The sequence below is a fragment of the Carya illinoinensis genome, chromosome 3 (genome assembly GCF_018687715.1).
Source record: "Carya illinoinensis cultivar Pawnee chromosome 3, C.illinoinensisPawnee_v1, whole genome shotgun sequence".
Taxonomy (NCBI): Eukaryota; Viridiplantae; Streptophyta; class Magnoliopsida; order Fagales; family Juglandaceae; genus Carya; species Carya illinoinensis.
The window spans coordinates 26,515,661-26,529,249 of record NC_056754.1 but is presented as its reverse complement, the minus strand read 5'-3'; positions in this window follow the sequence as shown (position 1 = coordinate 26,529,249).

The window sequence follows — 13,589 nt, the reverse complement described above, 5'->3', positions numbered from 1 at the left end:
CTCTTCGTTCTATTCCTGGAGTAAGTCATGCGACTCCTGAAGCTTGTTCAACGACTCTTGAGCTTTCACAGCCCACTCTCTAGCTATAGCCAATTCTGCCTCCAGACAACTTCTCTCCTTTTTCTTTCCATTGGCGTAGTGGAGCATTGTCATCACCACAGACTGAAGGCCCAAGTTCTGCCTTTTAATCGCCTCTCGGCCCCTCACTTTATGTTTGGCCAACCTTTCAACCCCTACAGATTTTGAAGTTAGAAAAGAAAACTAATGAAGAAGAAAAAGGAAGAAAGTTTAGCTGAGAAAGAGAGCATAGAGCAAGAGAAAACCCATCCCTAGCTAGATATGTGTAGCTTGTCTAGCATGGCAATAAGACGCACAACCTTACCGTTTTGCACGATGCCCTAGGAAGCCTTGATTGGGAACTTGGCACGGCTAACCTAACTCATTGGGAACTCCGATCCCTAGCTAGATATGTAGATTGGTCCTGTCTGGCACCTTGCGATATCTTAGCTCCAATACAATCAAGGTGTGCATTCCCTTAAGCTACAGATATTCCCAGCACCCCTCTTCATGTTGTGAGTCAAGAGAAACTCATGGTAGTTGAGATTGGTGTGTTCAAGGTCAAACTTCAACAAAGCTTATCGCCACAAAATGCAACAACAGATCAAGATTTGCCAAGAGTTTGGGTGAAGTTGAGCAGGAGCCAACCCAAGGTGATACAGGACTTTGCGAACCAAGCAAGGAAAAGGTAGCCCTATCCCATAAGAAAACATGCTAGGAAAGAGGGCGACATGCATTGCTGCGCCATCGGCACTTATGGCCATCTCACGTAGCCTTGGGACTTCAAGAACCACCGTATCTAGGATATGGTAAGTTAGAGCCAGAATGCCAAAAGCGACTTGTGTAGCTTGGCTCCGACGAACTAGCCTTGGGACGGTGCTTAGAACTTGTGAGTTCGACAGATTTTTGTGTGGCCATTTGGATAGTAAGAATCTGGAGTAAAGAGAAGAGCAGGAAGGAATGAGGACATAGCGAAAGGAATGAGGGAGGAGTAAAAAAAGTATGGCAAAAGCTATCAGTTCTTGGCACACTACAAATGCCAAAGGGAGGGAGGATTTAAAGCCCCACAAGCATACGCGGCAACAAAGGAAAGAGTACATTTGACAGTCATCATTGTTGTAAAGATGGGACAACCACCATCGAGTGTCTGGATTATGTTATAGAGAATAGAAATGAAAGAACCAAAAGAGGACATGTGGAGCCATCAGCCTGCTAGTATTTTCACTCAGCGGCTGAGCAGAAGCAAAAGAAATTCTCATCAGTCTAATCTGATGAGAATTGACGGGGTAACAGTTAGGGGGATTTTTGCTGAGGGCTCGAGGCCCATGAAGACTGGCCCAAACCTAACATCAGGCAGGTCCCCCATACCCTAGAGGGCTCGAGAGACCTGGCCCAAGCCCGTAGGGTCTTTTAGTAACCCGAATGGGACCCGTGACCCATGAAGGTCTGGCATGCCTGTCCAGGTCAAGATGGGACATTACGTAGAGCGCGAGAAGCCAAACCAGAGGAAAGGAAGCATGCCAAAGAAAAGGGACGGGAATCCAAAGTAGCACGAGGAGATCACTCCGCATTAAATGGGTTCACCAAACAATCACGCTGCATTAATGATTAAGCCTAGAGGGCAACGACGCATTAATGGCAATATGGCGGGGGGAGCTCTGGGAGAACTTGTCTTCTCTCCAGGTCACAGGGTATGGCCTTCTGACTCCCGAGGCTGGGTATATGAGGTCCCTCGACTTTTAGGTAAAATGATTGGCTTCTCTCACTAACCCGATTCTCCCAACTGAGCATTTTGACTCACTAAATCCCCTGTTTCCTGAAACATAAAGGAGTTATTACTAACTTAGGCATCAGAGGGTTCCTGGGCCATCTTAGGGCCTCATTTTTCTACTCTCTCTCTTACTTCTCGTAAACTCAAAAAACTGAGAACCTAGCCTGAGAGCTTATGAAACACACCATAAACAAGAAGAATGCTAATTAGGGTTACATTGTAGAGCTAAGTAGACCTTATAAATAGGATTGCAAAAAGTCTATGGAATAATAAGAAAAACCAATACCATATGGAAGGAATACCTGCACAATCTAAAGAAATTGGATGAATTGTATGCTTAGGGATCTGAAAAATAGATGAGAAACTAACTATATGTCTTAGAATACCATGGGTAGCAAGACTAAGCTAGAGCCTTATATAAGTGTTTAATATTGAAGGGAAAGTTTTTGAATTGAAGAACATCATTCTAATTATTAGAGTAAAATCATATGGAAGGAAATCATTGTTAGACTAATTAAACATGATGAGAGAATCAATCTCAACAATAAGATAAAAAATCCTCAATTATCATACCTGAAATTTAAAACATTCTCTCTGATCTTCTATTGTCTTCTCTAATGAATGATACGGAGACACTAACAGATAGATTTCAAGAGCTGGGATAATTAGCACCAATAATATTGAGAGAAGGGCATTCTTCATGTACTTATTATGGAAGTAAGTTAGCCCATGGAGAGGAGGAAGTGAGAAATCTCTAAAATTTTTTGTGGTATTCATATTTTTTTTATTAATTTTTTTTTTTTTTAAAGTTACACATGTAACCCATTTTTAAACAAGGCTTTTTTGTGGGCTTGTTTACTAAAAAATATTTAGTAACATATTTTTTGGTGGGCTTTTTTTAAGTTTCATATTAACATATTTAAGTTTCATATTTCAAGTTTACTAAAAATATAATTAAAACTCTTTGAACAATATCAACAAGATGCCTTTGTTAATGGTCATTTTACATTAGTATTTACAGTAAATATTTAATTATAAAAAGGTATTAACAATAAATATAATAGGAGCCCAACAACATAATAATAATAAAAAAAAATCACAGTTTTAAAATTAAGCCATTGCATTGTCTGCCATATCAATTAATAGTGTCTAACTTATTTATAATTTATTTTTATACTTGACTTATTTCTAGTGTTTAATTATACGTTATTATACTTTAGTAAATTAGCATTATATGTTATTTACTCATTATACTAGACTTATTTAGTTATTTCTATATTAGTGTCTATTTTATTTATATGCTAGACTTATGCTACAGTGTCTAATTACATGTTATTATAAGTTAGTATTACTTGTTATTATACTAGTGTCTAACTTATTTCTAACTTAATTATATACTAGACTTTCTAATATCTAATTACATGCTATTATACTTAATAAATTAGTATTGTGTGTTATTAACTTATCATACTAGACTTAATTCAATACTAGTGTCTAACTTATTTCTATTCTTGATTATATATGGTAAAATACTATAATGTTTACATATACTAAACTATTTTTAACTTGTTTATATTATAGTATAAGTATATTACTTTATAGTAATTAGCTCATACTCATATATTATTGAATCTAACTATATAAGTTCAAGTTATATAACTATATAACTATAATACTATATATGATCAATTTATAGATAAATACACATTTTTATAACATATGTACAATATCGGAGTTAGAGGAGCATAAAGTCAGAGTTGGTCTAGTGACACCTCCAACTCTGATTTCAACTAAAAAACTCAATTTCTAAAGCAGAGGGCACCAAGATAAACAATAGAAAATTTACCCTCATTGAAGGGTGATTTTGTTGTAGAAAAAAGCAACTTTTAGGATTGATTGATTTTCTACCCGGAGACATTCTCATAAAGAGTGGTGAAGTCCATAGGATTATGAAGACTTTTCATAGAGCTATTTCTCAAAACCAAGAGGTCATCCTCAAAAAGAATGTGAGTGATAGGATTACAGCAACGAGAGACCATAGGGTGTTATTTAACTTAAGATAAAAAGAAGCAGAGATAAAGGATACCCTTGTCTAATGCATCTAATGGAGATGAAATAACCATCATGAGTGCCATTTGAAAAAAATAGAAAAAGTAGGCTTGGAAAAACAACTTCAAATTAAAGAGAAAACACCTCACTTAAAAAAAAGGTAGATCCTTGTCTAAAGCATCTACTGGAGATGAAATCACCAGAATGAGTGCCATTTGAATAAATAGAAAAATTATGCTTAGAGTAACAACTCTAAAGTAAAGAGAAAACACTTCTCCAAAAACAAAGGTTGACAGAACACAGAAAGATAGACCCATTTAACATTATCAAACAAGAAAGACTAATGAGATTGGCCCAGGGGTAGAATCCATAGGGATATTCCAAATTGCATGTTTAACTTCCTCAAGAGAGAATATTAAGCAATAAGGGATCTCAGCATCAGATACAAGGTTGGTAGGTGACTAAGCAAGGGAGTAGCATCATGAACATGCTCAACTATTAATTGATTGCGAAAATAATCAGCAACTATATCATGGATGAGTTAAGAAGATAATGTTCATTGGGGAGTCTTTTTGTACGCTACCATCTAATGAAAAGGTTTAGGTCTCATTTGGTTATACAGATGAGATGAAATAAAAAAATATGTTAATAGTAGTGAGATAATTTGTGAATAGTAGTGAAATGATTTGAGTTAACATGTTTTATGAAATTTTAGAAAATGAGAGAGAAAAACATGAATAAAAATATTTTAAAGTTAAAATATTGTTAAACTTTAAATTTTTAATATTATTTTTATTTTGAAATTTGAAAAAGTTGTAATGATTAGGTGAGAAAGTTGAAAATTTGAAATTGAAAAGTATTTGGATGTTGAGATGAGACGAGATGAGATGCGATGAGATTGTCTGTGAAGTTGAATGGTGTTTGGATGTTGGCCTTAGTGTTTCAATTGCCCTCCAACAACTAGCGGTTTCAAGATTTTTGTTTGAAAAAAAAATAAATCTCTTATTAGAGAAGCTTAACAAAATACATTTTTCTAGATTTTGAATAGAAATCAAATCAGAGTCAGGATGATTCTTGAAGAGTGATTTCAACAGCTTTGATATTGTCCTTAAAGAAGTAAGATTTAGAAAAATATTACCACAAGTAAAAAAGTTCCAAAGCACCTTTCAAACATTTCATTTTATAAACCAAAAAGATGACAAGACTGACTCTAATTTTTGAAAACTCCCCCTTCTCTCTCGCTCCCCTTCTCTCTGTTATCCCTCTAATCTCACCCAACCCAGAGTCGCGCGATCTCCCGGGGGGGGGGGGGTGGGAGCTTCCCGCTCCCCTCCCTCTCTCATTTAAGTGGTTTTTTTCTTTTTTTCTGTTTTTGGGTTTTTAGGCCAATAAGGGAGGATTACCGGTCCAAACTGTTTAGCCGCCGACTGTCAACACTCGCCCCTCTATGGTGTCGTTTAGCTACCGATCTATAAGCCCACCAAATGTGGTGCCAAATAGAGTAGGGCGTTGGCCGTACCTGCGGGACGAAGAGCCGTACCTGCTGTCACATGCCACCAAGAGGCCTTCTGCAGATGATGTTATCAGTTTGTTTGGATCCTTGAACTTTAGTTTGTCAGATTCTGATCAGCGGTTTTCCTCCCAGACGATGTTCGCCGGCTGTTTTATTCTCTATATTTCCATTATTTTCGGCATCCAGCTTTTCTGTTGTTGCACGATCTTTGCCGCTGTTGGTTTTGTGTCACCGGTGGGTGTGCTCTGTATCTCCATTTATGGAGTCATTTTTTTGTGTCTTGCCCGGTTACACTTTGTAGCAGATGTATGTGCTGTGCACGACCTTTGCTACTATATATTTTGGTTGTTTGTTGTTCTGTCTGTTTCATGTGAAGTCTACGGTGAGGTGATGAGCTGCTGAGCGGTCGCAATCTAAGGCAAAGATCTGAGAGTGGCAGTCGATGCTACGGTCGGTGTTCGTATGGCCAGCTTTTGCTGTGGAGGTTGCTGTAGTCCGTACACAAGATGGGTGCTCATGCCGTTGGGGCTCGTGATGCCGATTGCCTGTGGAGGGTGTGCCGCCGAAGCTCATGCCGTGCTTGTGGTTGGGTTGTTTTTGTTGATTTTTTGGTTTCGTGGGTTGTTTGGTTATTTATTTTTAGTATAGGTATATGCTATTGAACTGTTTGTGCATAGTAATTATCTCCGCATTCCGTCTCCTTGGAGGTTGGAGGGGTCATCGAGTCTTTGGTCATACAGAGCATTTACTCTCTCTTTTGAGAGTTGTAGAAGTTTCAAGACAATGTTCGTCACTTTTTGTGCGGATAAGCTCTTGAGCAATTGCGTTATTTGATTTATAGTCTGGTTCTCCTGATTTATAAGTCACAGGTGTAACTTCGTTTACTGAATGAATGCAATGAAGCATATTTCTATCAAAAAAGAAAAATTGAATTAACAACCTAGAAGTTCCTTGTGTTTAGTCCACATTCTTTAAGATTAGAAAGAAGAGGGACAATGTTAAAAATATTTTTATCTAGGGGCAGTTATCAGCGTGATTTTGTTCTTAAGAGAGTAACCTGGGGAAAAGTAGAGATCCAAGACCAACTAACATGAGAACGGTCAAGTTTTTTCCATGCGGATATACCCTTTTTGCTAAAAGCCCAATTATATTTTGAGCCCAGAAAATTCAGGTCATAAATGAAATTTTTATAAATGAAATCAACAAAATCAGCTTTAGCAGAAGAAGATGTGGGTAGACCCTGACTTCTCGTCATTAGGATTGTTCATCTAGGTTGGATTTTTGCTCGGCCCGGTCTGAAACCTGGATAACCGAGTTATGGTTTCGAGTTTCGTCTTGAATCAAATCTGGGCTGGAACCCGCATTATAAAATCGAACCAATACAGTCCGAATCCCATTATGAAACTTGGGTTCCAGGTTTAAATTCGAAGTTGCTATATAGATTTAATTTTTTTTGTTTGTGGTGGTTTGTTTGCCTTTTATCTGTTCAATGCTTCATATTCTTGTTGGGTTCTCAGTTGTTGTAGTGGATTTGTTTTGTTCCTTGAAGTTGCTGGCTATTTTATAGATATTGTTGTTGTTTTCAAGGCATGTAATGAGATATAGGGTTGGGATTTCTTTAGGGTACTATTTTTGGAAATCTGTAGATTTTGTGGATATTTTTGGTTTTTTTTTTTGCATTTTATTACTTTGTTGATTTGTGTCTATTTTGATGAGAATGTTCCTTTTATATTTTGTCTGAGTAGTGTTATATGATGTTAGAAGGAAATGTATTTCTTTGGGTTTTATGGGTTAATTCATGCTTATTATCCAAAAAGATATTCAAGTTAGAATATCTTATAATTGAAGGCTACATTGAATGACTTTTAAGTTCCACAAATAAAGTTGTTTCTTGAATGTTGTGTTAAAATAATTTAATGGGTTTGGGAGAGTTGAACTTCTTCAATGATCCAAATGTTGGAACATGTAGAAAAACCTTTATCTAGAGGAGTCTCTTTTTTGTACATTTTTCATGTACATCTTTGTGTGTTCTTCTTTCATGCAAACATTGGATTCATCATGTGAAATCTGTATAAGGATTTGCAGCCCAACAGCTAATGAAATATTTTTTGAGCACTTAATTTTTTGCTCTCCCCATTGATCTCTATATCCTTAAACTTGAATGTGTGCACCAAGATTTCTTTGTTCTGCTGTCATTGGAATGTTCCATTGAATCCTTCACCATTATGGTTTTGTACTGTGATTTGGTCCTGATTTGAGAATGCATTTTGTGGATTAGAAGGTTGTTATCATTGTTAAATACTTAAATTGGACTGGGTAATTATGGTTGGAAAAACTGGATGATGGTTTTATTGTAGAGATGTTTTATGGTATAATATGCTAAAATCTATCTCTAATGGGGGTGAAATACTTGTAGATAGCAAAGAAATCTGAAACTTATAATTCATATAGGTGGGTGAGATATTTTACTCAGGCCAAAGATATCAGTCTTACTTTTTCACACAATTTATGAAAGCGTCCATTACTTGCAGCCTAGAATATTTTTATTGTATAATTTGTTGACCTTATTTCGTTTTGAATGAACATGCAAGCGTGCTATGGAAAATTGCTATAGCTTGCAAAAAGACCATAAATGTTTAATTTTCATGTGTCCTACAGTAAAACATGACCATTGGGTATGTAATTTTCAAATAATGTAATTTTGATTAAAGCAATATAGCTGTTTGATTAAAGTAATGCAGGTATTTTGTAATGTTCTTAGCAAATTAGTTCAAATGATGTAATATGCAGTAGATTGCATATGGAATGTTGCATGCATTTAGTTTTTCATTTTGATATATTTTTATATAGGCATTTATATATATATAAAAAAATTATAGGGTTGTTAACATCATTATTTAATAAAAAATTTGTAATAAAATAAAGGCTTTTAGAAAAAAAAAAAGGCTTTCCAATATTATTTTTAAAACAAAAAAAATTTAATAACATTTAGAATTTTGTTTTTTTTAAAAAAAAAAGATGGGCGGAATCCAGGTTTCAACTTGGGTCTGACCCAGGATAACCCGGTCTGACTTCCGATTCGGATTTGAAATTTGAATTCTGGTCTGGGTATACTCGATTTTTCAGGTTGGAACCCAGTTGAACAGCCCTACTCGTCATATAAGTTAATGATGTTGAAATAAACAACAAAAATCCTAGCGATCTCAAATAAGACAGAACCACACAAAGATTTTCTAAGAACACTTGGCACAAATAATAGAGATAACAATATTATTATAATCCAAATTTAAGGAAAAAGTAAAATGTTGCTCTAAAGATGATATAACAGAAATGACTAAATCATCCTTGGCACAAATCCAAACCTTACCTTCATCATCCTCGTTGGAAAAAATTAGGGACAATCCCAAATTTTTCTCAATGTTAAAAGCTTTAGCAAAAGGAATCATAAGTTATAAACAACCAACAATAGGCAATTTATAAAACTTCACTAAGTTCATTAAATGAAGCACGATACCTTTGTTGGAAAGACCTCTCACATTCCAAACCATGATAGAGTTTATCATCATATGATTTGAGATTTGGTATTGAGAATTATCCCAGTAACATGAGTGAGCCTTTTACCTTTGTTCTTAGCAAAACTTGCCACATTCAGAAACTGAGAGCTTTGCTTTGATGAATGCTTCTCTTATCCTAATAAAGCTATGGTAGAATCAAGATCCCAATTACTAGCAAGCATAGAAAAGGAATTGAAAATTAGATGTAAAATGACGTCTTTTTACATATGATAGTTTTAAACTAAGTTAAGCAAGCGACGTCATTCCATCATTCCATTTCAAGTGGAATGACACAATTTTGTCTACATCAGAGGTCCAAAATGCAAGACCCCATTTCTCCCTCTCACTCTTTTGTGGAGCTTATCTCTCCTCTCTGTTTCTCTCTGCCTGTCAGCCATGCCACGCTTTCTTGCCATTGTCGTGATGCTGTCGCGAGCCCAACCACACAGTAGACTACTTCCCTTCAGTCGTTGTGACACTGTAAGTATATTTTGGCCTCCTAACTTTATTTGTTTTTCTTGTTTGATTTGTGGATTTTTCAATTTACAGTTCCAAAATTTTGGAGATCTCTATATTATTGCTGCCGTGGCTTCACTGTAAAATTAATTGAATTATCTAATTCATGTTGTTTGAGGGCTACCTAATTTTGTAGTCCTATTGTGAAATTTCGATTTTTAGGGTCTGAAGATTTTTAGGATTTTTCTCCGAATTGGGGGATTTTATTATTATTGAGTTCATTTTGTTTGAGAGCTACCTAGTTTTATATTAGTATTGTGGAATTTCACATTTTAGCCTTTGAATTGGGAGATTTCAATTTCCAAAGACTTGGTTTGACTGTGACTCGACCTTGACTCGAGTGAACTTCAGACAGATTGTTCGCTCAATGTGCGATCGACACTCCGTTCGAGCGAAATTAATTGAAAACGTTTTTGTCTTTCCACAATAAATATGCGTGATTAGAATTTTATTTAAAACCACACACATATGGTTTACAACACATATTTTTAATATTTTTTCTTTTTGAAACCATTCACATGGTTTAAACACATACTTTTTTGGAAATGCATGTTTTTTCTTTTCAAAACCATCTATCTGTTAACAAAAGAAGAATCCCAATAGATTGTTTTGAAAAGAGTGATTTGGCTAGATTATGTAAAATAATGTTAATGTGTTTCCAATGTCTAGATTTTGTAAAATGATCTGGCTATATATGCAGTACAAATGTCTTTTCTTCTTTGTTGCTTGCTTTTTAATTTTTTTTTCTTTTTCTTTTCATAGAATTTCTTTATTGGTTGTTTTTTTTTTTTTTAAGCACTATTGATATGGATGTGGATGCTACACCTACTTGGGATGACTGTCTACAAGAGGATGTTATGGTTCCTACACCGACAAGTACTTCCACCTTTAGACACATACTTGGAGTAGTTATTTCTTGTACAAGTAGTCAAGTATCTATAGATATAGAAGATGAGGATATTCCTAATGAGGAAGAGTTGGATATTGATGTAGGTCTACTACCAAGACCTAATAAAAAAAGGTCATGGACATAGAAAATTTTCACTAAAGTCCCCGGTGATCGTGATAACATGTAAGCAAGATGCCACCCTTGTGGACAACTTTGTAGTTATCATTAGAAGAAGTAAGGCACTTCTGTCTTAACAACACATTTTATGGGCTGTTAGCTGTATATGATACACAAGGGGTTGGTGGCCAATGATCAGATGAAACTTAGTCATGAAATTTCTTCAGCCACTAATGGTATGCAGAGTAAGAAAATGTTGAGGGATTTACTTATGAAAATAGTCATTTCAAATGAGATGCCTACTCTCACCATTGAGGGAAAAAGCTTTCATAGATTTGTGCGGTGTTTTAAGCCTGGATTCCCATTCCTTCACGGTATACTGTAAAGCGATATTGTTTGAAAAGGCATGCCAAGAAGAAGTCTGGGATGAAGGAGATGTTTATTACTATTGGACAGAGAGTGTCATTTACAACTAATACATGAATGTGTATATAGAATCTCAGCTATATGTGTATCGCAACCCACTTCTTTGATGGTGATGTACTTTGAATAAGCAAATTATTGGGTTTAAACAAAGATCATAAGAGTTCATCCATTGGAAGTGAGATGTACGACTCTGTAAAGGATTGCAGAATTGCAAAATACTTTGTATCACCATTGACAATGCTAGTGCCAACGAGTTTATCCATATTTGATGCTATGCTCTAATAATGAACCTCATAGTTGATAAGTGGTTGAAGAAGGTTGATGATTCAATTACCAAAGTCCGCAACCTTTGAGGTACGTGAAGGCTTTTCCCAAAAGGCTTGACCAGTTTAAGGCTATAGACGAACAACTTGAGTTCCCATCTTTTAGTTTATTGAACTTGGACGTTCCCACTCAATAGAAATCCACATACATGATATTTGGTGTAGTGCAAAAGTAGCAAAGAGCGTTCGAGAGCATGGAGGTAGAGGATAAGGGCCTGCGATATGGCTTTGCTGGAGCCAAATAAGGAGGAGAATGAGGCTTGGTACCCCAGACATGGTTGATTAGGTGAATGTGAGGTACTTAGTTCAATTTTTGAAGTTATTTTACGACATAACTGTGCGTATATCTTGTTCCAAATATTGTACTGTGAACATGTACTTCGAGGAGCTCTCAGGGGTTTATGACCACTTGCAATAGAGCTATCTTAACATTATCGGGTTATTAAATGGTATGGCTATGAGGATGAAATCAAGATATAATAAATATTGAAAAATGTTGATAAGATAAATAGATTATTATTTGTGACTACGATTCTTGACCCTTGATATAAATTGGTTATTATAGAATTTTAGATTAGGGACGTTGATTACGCCTAAAGAATAATCCGGTAGTTGTAGCACAGTTTTGGGGTGTTGATTCCATAGGGAGACAAATTAAAAGAATAGCAAGAGGGACAAAGAAACTAAAGAAAAATATTAAATAAGTAATAGAGAACAAAGATTGATTTTTAATGTAAACTAAAGTGAAGCAAAGTGATTAACGGAAAAAGTACTCAAATTTGACGAACAGTAGAGCGTCAGGAATCCCTTACCCAAATCTGGTATTTTAATTATTCTTAATTCATTGGATAACTCAATTAGGAACTCAATTTACAAAATTTCCAATCGGAAGATATAGATTTATAAACCAAAATTAAATCAAATTTAACCTTTTGAAAAATCATTCAGCACTTTTAAAATACTTAAATTACTATCCCTATTGAGAAAATCTAACGATGACAATATACTCAGGGAGCGATATTGCAGCAAAAAACTAAATTAATATAGATAAATAATTGATCCAAACATAATAAAAAAACTAATCCATTTAATAGAAAAAGCATGATTGGATCCATAAACATAATAAATTATATGATTATTCGGAGAAGAAAACATCAACGATGAATTGAAAATGATAAAACAAAAGAGTTTTAACAATTGAAAATAAAATACATGAATTAAAAATAAATTAGAAATACCATCTAATGTGCAAGTTAATCCTTAACCCTACTTGAAAATTTAGTTACCCATAAATATACTGGACAATAAAAATTTTCAGGGAAAACTGAAGCGAACTTTGGGTATGGAAGTGATTTTCTCCTCTCTTTAGATCTGCCTCTTGTACCTCTCCTCCTCCTCTATTTCATGCTAACGATATGCTTATATATGATAGGAAAGAAACCCTAATGTCCTCTTAATTTTAACATAAAAAAATCGTCTAAATTTTAGAACTTATCTTGGCAGCCATGTATACCCTTCAGGAGTTTAAATTTGGAAATACTTATTAGGGATAAAGTTATAGCCCTTTAAGATAGTTTTCTAATGCATCAATAATTGCATAAATCCAATATATGAGTAAAAGGATATAGTCAAAAGACTAAAGCATGTCTAGATTGTCTCCTAGCGAATTTCGGATTTGGACTTCTTGTGGTTTCATTTTATGATTTTTTTTTCTTTTTCTTTTCTTTCAAATTGCTCTCAAACCCCATGGATGTCCTCCTTTGAATTTAACTGGATTTGACTTGCTCTTTTATAAACTCTAAAATTAGACATAAAAAACTGCTTAGGAGTATCCCAACGTAGATAGAAATTTAAAATAAGAATACACCTTAATTCTTATAATTTTTATTCACATTTTAGCATTTTAGTCCAATAATAGAGTATTTAGAGTGCACTTTTGCACACTCATCAGACGTCCTCGGTAATAAGAAGGTTGATCAGTTTATTAGAATGCTGAAGAATGATATTGATGACTTATGTAGCCATTACAACAACATTGGTTAGTCTTCAAGCCGAGGTGGTAGCTCCTCACGATTGACCAACTCGACATCTTTCTTAAATGACACACAATTGTTTTGATGCCAAGGTATCATCAAATCCAAGCATCAAGGAATATTATGCAATGTAACTTTATACTTTTAGCTTTCATTTTTAAATGATTAACTACCTACTTTTAATGTTTAATTTATTTAAGTTATAATTTTTATTTTTTTCTAGACTGAACTGTGAACTCTAGACTATCCGATATATCCTTAACTTTCATATGAGGTACTTTATTGTTAGTATATTTAATTTTGGTAAGTAGTATAATGTCTAACTTTTTTCAATTTCCGGT